Source organism: Setaria viridis, chromosome 6 (genome assembly GCF_005286985.2).
Source record: "Setaria viridis chromosome 6, Setaria_viridis_v4.0, whole genome shotgun sequence".
In the NCBI taxonomy this organism is placed as follows: domain Eukaryota; kingdom Viridiplantae; phylum Streptophyta; class Magnoliopsida; order Poales; family Poaceae; genus Setaria; species Setaria viridis.
The window spans coordinates 9923041-9933602 of record NC_048268.2 but is presented as its reverse complement, the minus strand read 5'-3'; the positions used below and the strand labels follow the sequence as shown (position 1 = coordinate 9933602).

Here is a 10562-nt window from a genome sequence, read left to right as displayed (position 1 = left end):
GGAAAAATTATGCATCGGTGTACCGATCTATACTATGGAAGCAAGGGTATGCCACCGTATCAATCGGTGATAGTATCAAGGAAGTGGTTGAGCAAGTCACTGACTCATTCGGTGAGGAGAGAGAATGCCATCGAATCAGTTGGTGCTGCAGCGCACTGTGGAACCTGACAGCATTGGATGTTCCAATGGCCCCTGTGGAAGCGTCGATGCAAAAGTTGGACGTTTGGGTACAACTATGATGAAGGCCAAGTCAAGTCATACCATTGGATGATCCGATGGCCAATTATTTACTAACATCAGATAAATTTCTGAGCTGAAGAAGAAAAACAACCAAGCACTGGATGATCGATGCTATGGGTCGGTGGGTGTCAGAGCAAACATTTTTACTTCAGAGAAGTTCCAGAGATGTTTTTGGTGAAGTCCACATGCACTGATTGATCCGATGCACCATTGGACAAACCACCGTATCAATCATTGCATTGAGTCAGTTTTGGGAGCGGGGAGGCCAATGGCTAGTAGCACCGGATGTTCCGATGCTACCAAAGTGCATACCGTCGGAACATCTGAAGGTACACTTTAACTAACCATTGGAGCAATGGCTCTTTTATTCCTTGGGCTATTTATACCTCCTCCACTCGCCCATTCAAAGATGCTGGAGTGTGCAAGAGTTCATAGGAGTGCAAGATACATCAAGAACATATTCATGCCACCCAAGTGCTAAAGTGATCATCAAAAGGCAATTAGCACATGCTTAGAGTGTGATTATGTCTAGGATAGGCCTAGAGAGAGTGAATGCAAGGTGTTGTTACCTTGTGATTGGTTCAAGGAGTGAACTACCATTGTAAGCTTGGTGCGTCAGCGCCTTGGAACCTTGGTGGCTCGTCGGCAAGTGTTCGATCCTCCGGCCTGGTGTGGGACGGCGATGAGGACCTCGTGCAGTCGATGAGGAGACCCTTTTCTTCATGGCGAAGCTCCGTAGTGGAGACGGCATCAAGGTGACTGGAAGAGAGGGAGGGGTGAGCCTTGCCTTTGTGGCAAGCTTCTTATCCGGCTTGGCAAGAGCCTTTGTGGTGAGCCCAAAACCTTGACTGGGAGAGACTTGGTGACTGGGAGCATATCCTTGGTGGAGCTCCAACATGGACTAGGGGTAGCATTTGCCTACCGATACTACACTACAAGAAACCTGTTAATCGATGACGAATTTTCTATGATGATTTCAGAGAACGTCACTAACTGTACACAATCTGTGACGACTTTCAATTTTCTGTCATGAATCTGTCAGAGTGGATATGAGACCCGTAATACAGTGACGTTTTTTCAATTTCGTCACGAAGCGGCCCAAAACCTGTGATGTAATAATAAATTCATCACGAAGTGGTCCAAAATCTGTAACGTTATAATAAATTCGTCGTGATTATCAATTCAATTTAGAATTGTCATGACACTAGAATTTTTGGAAAAAAATGAGGGTAACTGAAAAAAGAAAAACAAATATAATATTTGAATCCGAAAATAGGAAAAAAAAGGAAATAAGTGTCGTAGAATAGATTTGAACCTAAGATCTCATGTGAGAGAGGCACACATGTTCACCGTTAACCTACATGTGATGTTATGACTGTTTCTGGTTTGTTAAAAAGTGCTTGTGTTTGAGTCCATGTCATCTAACAGCCACATCGGCCGCTCCGCCACGACGGTCGCTGCTGCTCTTGGGCCTGCTGCTGATTTTAAATCCCAAAAAAAAGGTGCGGACCAAAAAGGCTCGAACCCGGGACCTCAAGGAAGCGGACTGCGTGCCTAACTGCTGAGCTACTTGTTCTCTTGTGTTCGTTAGATGAAATTCACTTATATATACTATTTGCCTCGTTGGTTAAACTACACACGACTTGGAAAATTGATTGGATCGAGATCTGATATCTATCGACCGTCTCCACCTCCTGTTGCTGTGCCGTCGTGGACTCCGTCCCCAGCATCCCGCCATTGCCACTGTCCACCATCCACCAGCAGGGTCACCACCGTCCACTCCGTCCCCTTCCCGCCGCCCACCATTGGCACGCCATCCGCAGCACCAGTCCCCGCCATTGCTGCCGCCTCATCCCGCACGGCCGCTTCCCACCATTGCCGTCTTAGCATGAACGGCCTCAGGAGCACAACAGCGACGGCATCACAGGCTTGCGACCCTATTGGTTCGAGGCATACCCTTTCCCCCACCTCAACAACAGCCTTGACAAAGGTATCTGTAATTTTTTTTAAGCTGTGTTGAGTGTTGCTTTTGAATGGGTGTAGATTGACTTGTTCATTTTGGTTGTTGTGCTATGGTTAAACAGATGGATCGATCTTGGGTGCATAAAAAATTATTTTCCCCTGACTATATTGCTGGTGTGAAAGAATTTATGAGCTTCATTCATGGAAAATTCAGTGACAATGTTGAAATTCTATGCCCATGTGGTAGATGCCTTAATCAAAAATACCTATGTCAGGCTGGAGTGAAGAAGCACATATTGATGAATGGAATGGACAGTACTTATACTTGATGGATTCATCATGGAGAGAACTTGAATGTAGATGTTATTCATGATCCTATTCATGTGCATGATGTAGATGATTGTTCTGTACATGATGTAGAACTGACAGAGGATGACAACTATGGTGTTGATCCTTTAGAAGCGGTTTTAGGAGACCTACACACTGCAGAAGAACAAACAAGACATGATGGAGAAATTCAGGAAGGTAATGCAGAACCTCAGGAACAAGATTCATTTTTCAAAATGCCCATGAGAGAGGCAAAGGGTCAACTTTATCCTGGTTTTACCAAATTTTCAAGGTTCTTTTGTGGTAAGGCTGCTTCATATGAAGTCATTATATAGGATAAGCAATTCTACTTTTTCTGCAGTAATGAAGCTATTGGCTGAGGCATTCCCGGAATGCAATACACTCCCAAAATCATATAATGATGCAAAGAGTCTTCTAAAAGAATTAGGTCTCGAATATGAATCAATACATGTGTGCTAAAATAATTGTGTGCTATTCAGAAAGAAATATGCCAAGTATGACAATTGCCCTGTTTGTGGTCTCTCAAGATGGAAAGACCCAGAAAGGAAGAAGATACCACAGAAAGTGTTGCGGCATTTTCCATTGGCACATAGGTTAAAAAGGATGTTTGCAACCAAAGAAGCATCAGAAGAAGCACAATGGCACAAGTTAAAAAGGCAGCCTAGTGAGAAGGAAATAAGCCACCCAGCTAACGGCGAGGCATGGCAACATTTCGACCGAGTATATCCAGATTTTGCAAAAGATGCAAGAAACCTTAGACTTGGACTTGCTACTGATGGGTTCAATCCTTTTTCAGAACAGAACTCAAGATACAACATGTGGCCTGTATTTGTTGTGCCATACAACCTTCCACCCTGGGCATGCATGCAGGAGTCAAACTTCATGATGGCTTTGCTTATTCCAGGACCTAAATCACCTGGGAAGGACTTTGATGCATTTTTAGAGCCTCTTATAGAAGATTTACTTGAGCTTTGGAAGGGTGTGCGTACTTATGATGCTAATACTCGTCAAACATTTAGCCTTCATGCTGCTAGTTCTGTGGTGCATCCATGACTACCCAGCTTTGAGTACTCTTTCAGGGCTTACCACAAAAGGCTATTTTGCATGTACTCATTGTGACAACCACACTCTTTCATACAGACTAAGGAGGAGCAAAATTGGGTATATTGGGTATTTTCGATTCCTTCCAAAAGGACATCGTTTGCAGAGAAACAATGAATTTGCTGGACTTCATGAAAGCAATGACCAACCAAGTCAATTCTCTATAGAAGAGCTGTTGGTTGAACTGGAGAAAGTTAAAGATGTTGGACCTGGGAAGCAACAAGAATGTGGGAAGAGGCAGCGTTCTAACATGGAAGGGGGTCATGTGCGGCGAATTTGGAGCCGGATGGTTAGTTTATGGAAGTTACCATATTGGAAAAATTGGAAGTTGAGACATAATCTTGATGTTATGCATATTGAGAAAAACATATGTGAGGCCCTCATTGGGACAATTCTGAACATAGCTGGGAAGACAAAGGATACAGCTAAAGCCAGACTTGATTTGAAAGATTTGGGAATTAGAGAGGAGCTGCAATTTAGAGAGGATGGTGAGATGCCTCGTGCTCGATATACCTTGTCCACAAAACAAAAGGAGGCCTTTTGTAAATTTTTACATGAGGTGAAGTTTCCAGATGGATTTGCTTCTAATATCTCAAGATGTGTAAATTCTAATGGAACCAAGGTACAAGGGTTAAAAACACATGATTGTCACATTCTTTTGCGAAGAATCTTACCTGCTGCCATGAGAGGATTTTTGGACAAGGACATTTATGAAGCAATAGTGGAGTTAGGGAAGTTTTTTAGGGAATTATGCAGCAGAATACTTAACAAGGATGTATTGGCTGAAATGAAGAAAGAGATCCCTATTATTTTGGTGAAGCTTGAGAAATTTTTTCCCCCTGCTTTCTTTGATGTCATGATGCACCTTGCTGTCCATTTACCTGATGAGGCATTACTCCGAGGTCCTGTGCAATATGGTTGAATGTACCCAATTGAAAGGCGGTTGTACACTTTGAAGTGCTATGTGAGGAATAGGGCACGGCCAGAAGGCTCAATTGCCGAGGCGCTGGGTTGTACCTTAATTTTGAATTTTAAAAAAATTGCTTCACATAAGGTGCTGGGCTGAATTCAGTTGGCCACCCCGCCTCCTTCTTCGGCCCAATGGCGCCAGCCTAAAATTTTTCGTAGAGCCAATTGACGCTAATACCCTCCTCCTCCAAAAATCCCACCACATTTTTTAGGGTATCTCGATAATCTCCTCCTCTTACCACCCGCGCCCTAAATCTAATCCGACACCTCCACCCACCAGGCCACCACACAGACCTCTCCCAGTTTCTCTCTCCCACCGCCGACCGCATCTCCTCGGCTGCCGCCGCCGCGACACCATCTCCTCCTCCTCCGCCGACCGCTTCGCCCCTCCGCCTGTGGCGGAACCGACAAAATTAACCTGACTAAAATGCATTGAAGTCGCCTAACACGCGATTATGCACTTTAAGCAAGTCAACCTGGTCGACCGTCGGATTTCATCCGATTAACCACCTGAATAGGATCGAGAAGCATCGCTCACACGAAGGTGAGTAGCACAGATATTACAACATTCCATCACATATCTTAATCTCTCGAATTATTACATCAGGGTTCTGAATGTCAAAATAAGATGCAAGGTTCGAAAAGTCAAATAAAACAAGCGGAAGCTAAACGTCGATACATGACATCACGACGGAGCTGATCATGACATCAAAAATCCCTTCCCTCACCGTCTGAGGAGGGATCCCACTCGACTGTCCAGCCCGGAGCGAGCTGGGTAAGCCAAGTGGTACCAGCAACCAAACTATTGAAATCACCTGAAAAGATTAAGCCACAACAAGGCTGAGCAACTAATACTCAGCAAGACTGACCCGTCGGGTGATAGCTATTATCACTAAAACTTAGACATGAAAGGCTTTCTGGCTTTGGGTTTGCTTTGCCAAAAGCGTCTATAGTCGGTCCTTACTTTCAATATTTTATCTCAAGTTCTAAGTTCATTAACCAGTCTAGATTAGCAACTTATACTAGGCAAGTATAGTTTCCAAGCAATTTATGACAAGCATCAACTTAATCTCGTAAGCATGTTTCATCGTTAGTCAGTGCAGAATAGCGATCAAGTAGTCCCAAACTGTGAGAGGCAGACGAATCGATTCGAATTTATTAACCATGCATGGCGAACCTAATCTCACGACATTCGCGCACCATGAGGGGTCGCTTCATTTGTCAGCTGTCCCCATCGATCCCTTAGGCACGTGTCAGGGCCAACTGCCTTTGGCATGCAATGCTCCATAATCCCGGCCTCTGCTGTACTATGACCGCACTTGCACCCACATGATGCACCATGGGAACGACGTTCCAAGGATAGCCGGAGGGTATGCCATGCCCCAATTCAATTCGGTACTAGGCTTCCCCATCCCATACTAGGTATGAGATTAGTACTTTCAAACACTTGATCACGAACGCCGACACGTTTCGACCTTAGATCAATTTCATTTAGACAAACGGGGAAAACCACCAAGTATCGAACATAAGCCCGACCCCGTCCGTCGTCCTTATACTTGCAACATAAATAAAACATTCAACTCCTATAACTCGCGAGTGACAGGAAATCACTTGACTTTTACCGAAGCCTATTAAGCATTGCAACTACTCGACTTTAGCAACTAGTATTCAACAAGGCACTAAGTTCATGCATCTAAGGTTTCATTACAACTCCTAGAAATGTAAATGCGCAATCAAAGCATTCAATAGTATTGCAAGTATTCAAGATAGGAATTTATGCTCTGGGGCTTGCCTTCAGGAAAAGTTAGTGGGTCCTCGGGGTCTTGCTCCGGTTCAGGCTCGCCTTCGAAGGGGTGAAGCTCCGCAGCGGGGTCTTCTTTCGGTGCCGGGTGGAGCTCGTATGTTCCATCGGCGAGATTTGCTTCTATACGATATGCACATGCAAACATTTAGTTGGACTCGCGCGTTTAAACAACGACACAAGACATGGTTGAAAACAAGAGTTACAACAGCCCTAACAAGGTGAGGTTTACTTTCTTTTAACTTCAATGGAAGCAGTCGCTTTAAACTTGAGTACGCGTTGAATGGCGATTGTGTACATATATAGTTTCTCGCATTTTAGAGTTGCATAAAGAGAGTGAAGGGTCGCATTTGGGTGGTTTGGGTGCATTAGCATAGTTACTTACTTCTGAATGTTTTTATGTACCTCTTTCGGTTTCCATTCATTTATCGTATTAGAGTGTGTGCTTTCCTTCTTATTCTTTTAGGTTGATTAATTAACCAAAAAAGACATCCTATTCAAACAGTAGTTAATGGCATTGATAGAATTACCGTATCTCTTTTAAGCCATAACTAGGTCATCGTAAAAGTTTGGGGGCCAACGGACGACTTAAAAAGGAGTTATATGCATTTCTTTATTTAAGGTAAAATGAAGTTAACTTTTTCTATCCTTAAAGTTACTGTGCAACAGGGGGTGAAACTTAACAAGTGTATTAAGGTTGGATTACAGGAGCATTGGTTAATTTTTCAATATTTTTGGAGAAGATTAACTATTTATTCTATTTCCTTTGTAATTACACATGCTTAATGAGGAAGGTGCTCTTCTTTCTGATTTGCATAAAAATTTACATTTTTCTTGCAAACTTCTCAGCAAAACAAAATTACCCCAACTAGTTTCATATTTTTCTGAGCTTTCGAACAATTATTATGCAAAAAGGAAGATTTATACTTAGATTACCAATTTAAAGTCAAAACAGTGACTTAAAGTGTTAGACCAGAGCCCTAACCATTTTCTTGAGCTTCTACACATATAAACAAGCATCACAGAGTTGGTTTCATATTTTTCCCACTTTTCTTCTATTTATTAGGGTTTAAAAGGCCTAAACCAAGATTAAAAGTATAGGATATTATTTCCCACAGTAACACGAGCAAACTTATTGTTCTTAGAAACTAGACAGATCAAGGATTCCAACAAAAGTGGTTTGGTATTTTTATGATTTTTCTACGATTTACTGGGCATTTCCAAAATTAAATCCTTTTTCTGCCTATTATTAAAAGAAAAGCCGTGGCAGACTTGCAAGCTAGCCCCTGGGTTTAAGGTTAAACTACGCAGGGGTCCCTGAGTTTTCCGCCCAGGCCCCTGGAAAGAATGGGGATGAAGCAATGCAGTCCCCGGGGCGAGCGCGGCGGCGGCGGAAAAATTCCCGGCGGTTCACCGGCGATGATGGGCCAACAAGTGCCCGGGAGGGCGTGGGGGCTAACGTGAGCTCGGTTTGGTGGGGTTGGGGCGACGGAGATGGCCGGCGGGAAGTGGAACGCGGCGGCGGCGGCGGAGCTTGGCTGGCGGCGGTGCGGGTGGCGTTCTGGTCGAGGCGGCGCCTCCGCCTGGTCGAGGCGGGACTCTGGTGGGGGAGGGATAAGGCCGGAAGCGACGGGTGCGTGGGCAAGGCGGCCATTGGCTAGCGGCGCCATTGGGCAGAGGAGGCGGAGCTCCGGGTGGTCTCCGGCGGCGATTGGCCTTGGGCGACGCGCGTCTGGGGCTTCCGGTCTGTTGGGCGAGCGAGGCGGAGGGCTACCGTGGGGGTTGGGCGAGCAGGCGGAGGCGCGGGACGCCGTGGGAGTGGAAGCGTCTCCGGCGGACGGGCGGAATGGGGTTGGCGGAGCAGAGCCGTGGCAGGAGGAAGATGACACGCGCGCGGCCGGCGGTTGGCTAGCCCGGCGTTCTCCCCGTCCTGTCGCAGGCGCGGGTTGGGCGCCGTGGCCCTCGCCTTGTCACTGTCGCGCCGGTGATAGGGCGCCGGCGAGCTGCCGGTGGCCGGCGGCCACGCGGCGCACGGCCCGCGAGCGAACGTGCTCTGGCGCGTGGGTGTCAAGGCTCCCTTCGGGCAGCAAGCCCGACCAGCTTTGGGGAGATCTTTCTCCAGATGTTTCAACACAACTTCCAAAACTCTTTTAAACAAACTTGCTCAACTCGGAACATGCTTTAAACTTTGTTTAAGATGTCGGTTTAAATTGTGAAAGGATTTGAAGGTATCTCATGCCAAAGTTTGCTAAAAATCTGGAATTCCAGACTTAGCCAAATTTGGCCGGAGAGGTAGGATTTCAGGGACTTAGCCATGTTTGAGTCGATTTTTGGGCAGCTTCCAAGTCGAATTAGACCAAGGTGTTATTGAAAGAGTTGCTCTACAAACTGAGGACTTAAACTTTTATTTAGGGTATTTCTTGAGCTTAGCTTAGAAAATTGGAGGAACACCCTCGCCAAGAGGTGTACTCTGCTCAGTTTTCCAGACTTAGGATTTTAAGGCATCAGGGGTGAGTTGACTGTTTTACCTCACTTTGACCGAGGTTTTGGATAGGTTCTGGCCCGATTTGGACCTTGGTCAGTGTAACAAAGTTGGAACACACTCGAGGTAATACAACTTTCATTAAGGGCCTGAATCGAGTTTAGATAGGAATTCATGAGATAAAAGCTTGCAAAGTTGGAGGAAAACTCGAATTCCAGGACTTAAGAGGTTTTTAGAGTTCTTTAGTATTCCGGTTTTGATTGCTGTTTTGAACTTCCTTCCACTCCGAATTAGTCAAGGTGCCTTTAACAAAAGTTGTTTGAATTAAAAAGTTTTACAACTCTTATTTGGGCAGAAACTTAAGTTTGTATATAAAATTCCAAGTTTGTGCGAAAGCAAAGGGAGAAAAGAGATACCGGGGAAGAATGGGCGCTCGGGGGTCTCCCGCGCTAGGAGGCGCTCCTCCTCGCCGGTGACCACCCTGGTCCCGGTGAACTTCTCTTCCGCCAAGGTCCACATCTTCCCTCCTCCCCTGTTTCTCGAGGTGGTCTCATCTCAGGTAAGACTCGATGGCACCTCTCTGCCTAGTCCAGAGTCATGGGATAGCTTTCGCGGCCAAAGTCCCGGATCTTCTCAACTCTTCCGTCTCTCCCTCGTCGGAGCATTCTCCTGGTTTCGCTATGCTGGCTGCCTTTAGCAGGAATTCCTTCAGACTGGACTTGTCTTCAGTTGCTTCTAGTCTGCAAAAGGTTTTGGGAGGTACTGCTGCTGGTTTTCGGGTATCTCAAATTTCTCAACAAGTCTTCAAGTTTTTTGTGGCCTCGAAGCATGTGGGTTTCTTGTGCGAAGATCTCAAGGATTTCTCTTGTGATGCGTTCAATATGGGTTTCTTTTTCTCTAATGCTTCGGGACTGTCTAAGGCGTCTTTTTTTGCTCGAAAACTATCTGGACCTGCTTATCACTGGGAGCTTCCTCGCCCCAGATTTGGAAAAGCAGCATCTCATGCTAAAAGTCACTTTTCGGGGCATCATCGGTTTTATCAGAAGACTTATGGTTCTTCATCTGTTCGATCTGGATATCCTTCTTTCAAGCCTCGCTCGTTCGTTGATGTTGTTAGAGCTCCTTCTGGTTCTGCACAAAATCTGACAGGGGCCAACGCTACCCCTTTAGGAGAAAATCGGGCACTCATCAAGAATCCTTTGAATGTTGGTCTGTTGGGTTTTTCTTCTTCTCATCCACAGACGAAGAGATCGGTGTTCGATAGGCTCTCCCTCAGAACTGAGTCAGGAAAGAAAGAACTCTTGGTCAACAGGTTTTTGAATTCCAGTGGACCCCCTTTCAAGAAGGTTAATGACCAAAATGCGACCAGGGGCAGAAGCTTCTTATGTTCCCGATGCCTGTCACCAGGTCACAGGAGATCTGTCTGCAGAAGCAAGATTTCCTGCTGGCACTGTAGAAGGGCGGGACACACGCTTAATGACTGCAAACCTTTTCACAGTCTCCAAGCGTTCATCATGCGCTGCGGCTCTACTTTCGGCTGTGGGTTTTCCCCAGGCATCAGAGCCTCGGACTGGCCTCTGGATTGCTCCTCTTCTTGGTTCAAGGCCGGCCCACCTGATAAGAGGGATACAGGCACAAGCGGCCCAAGGATCGTTGCTA

At 45.7% G+C, this 10562-nt stretch overlaps 1 pseudogene; it reads left to right on the top strand.

The window, feature by feature from the left end:
* Window positions 1-2324: 2324 nt before the first annotated feature.
* The window catches only part of LOC117860113 (uncharacterized), a 106978-nt pseudogene continuing 98740 nt past the window's right edge, over window positions 2325-10562 (top strand).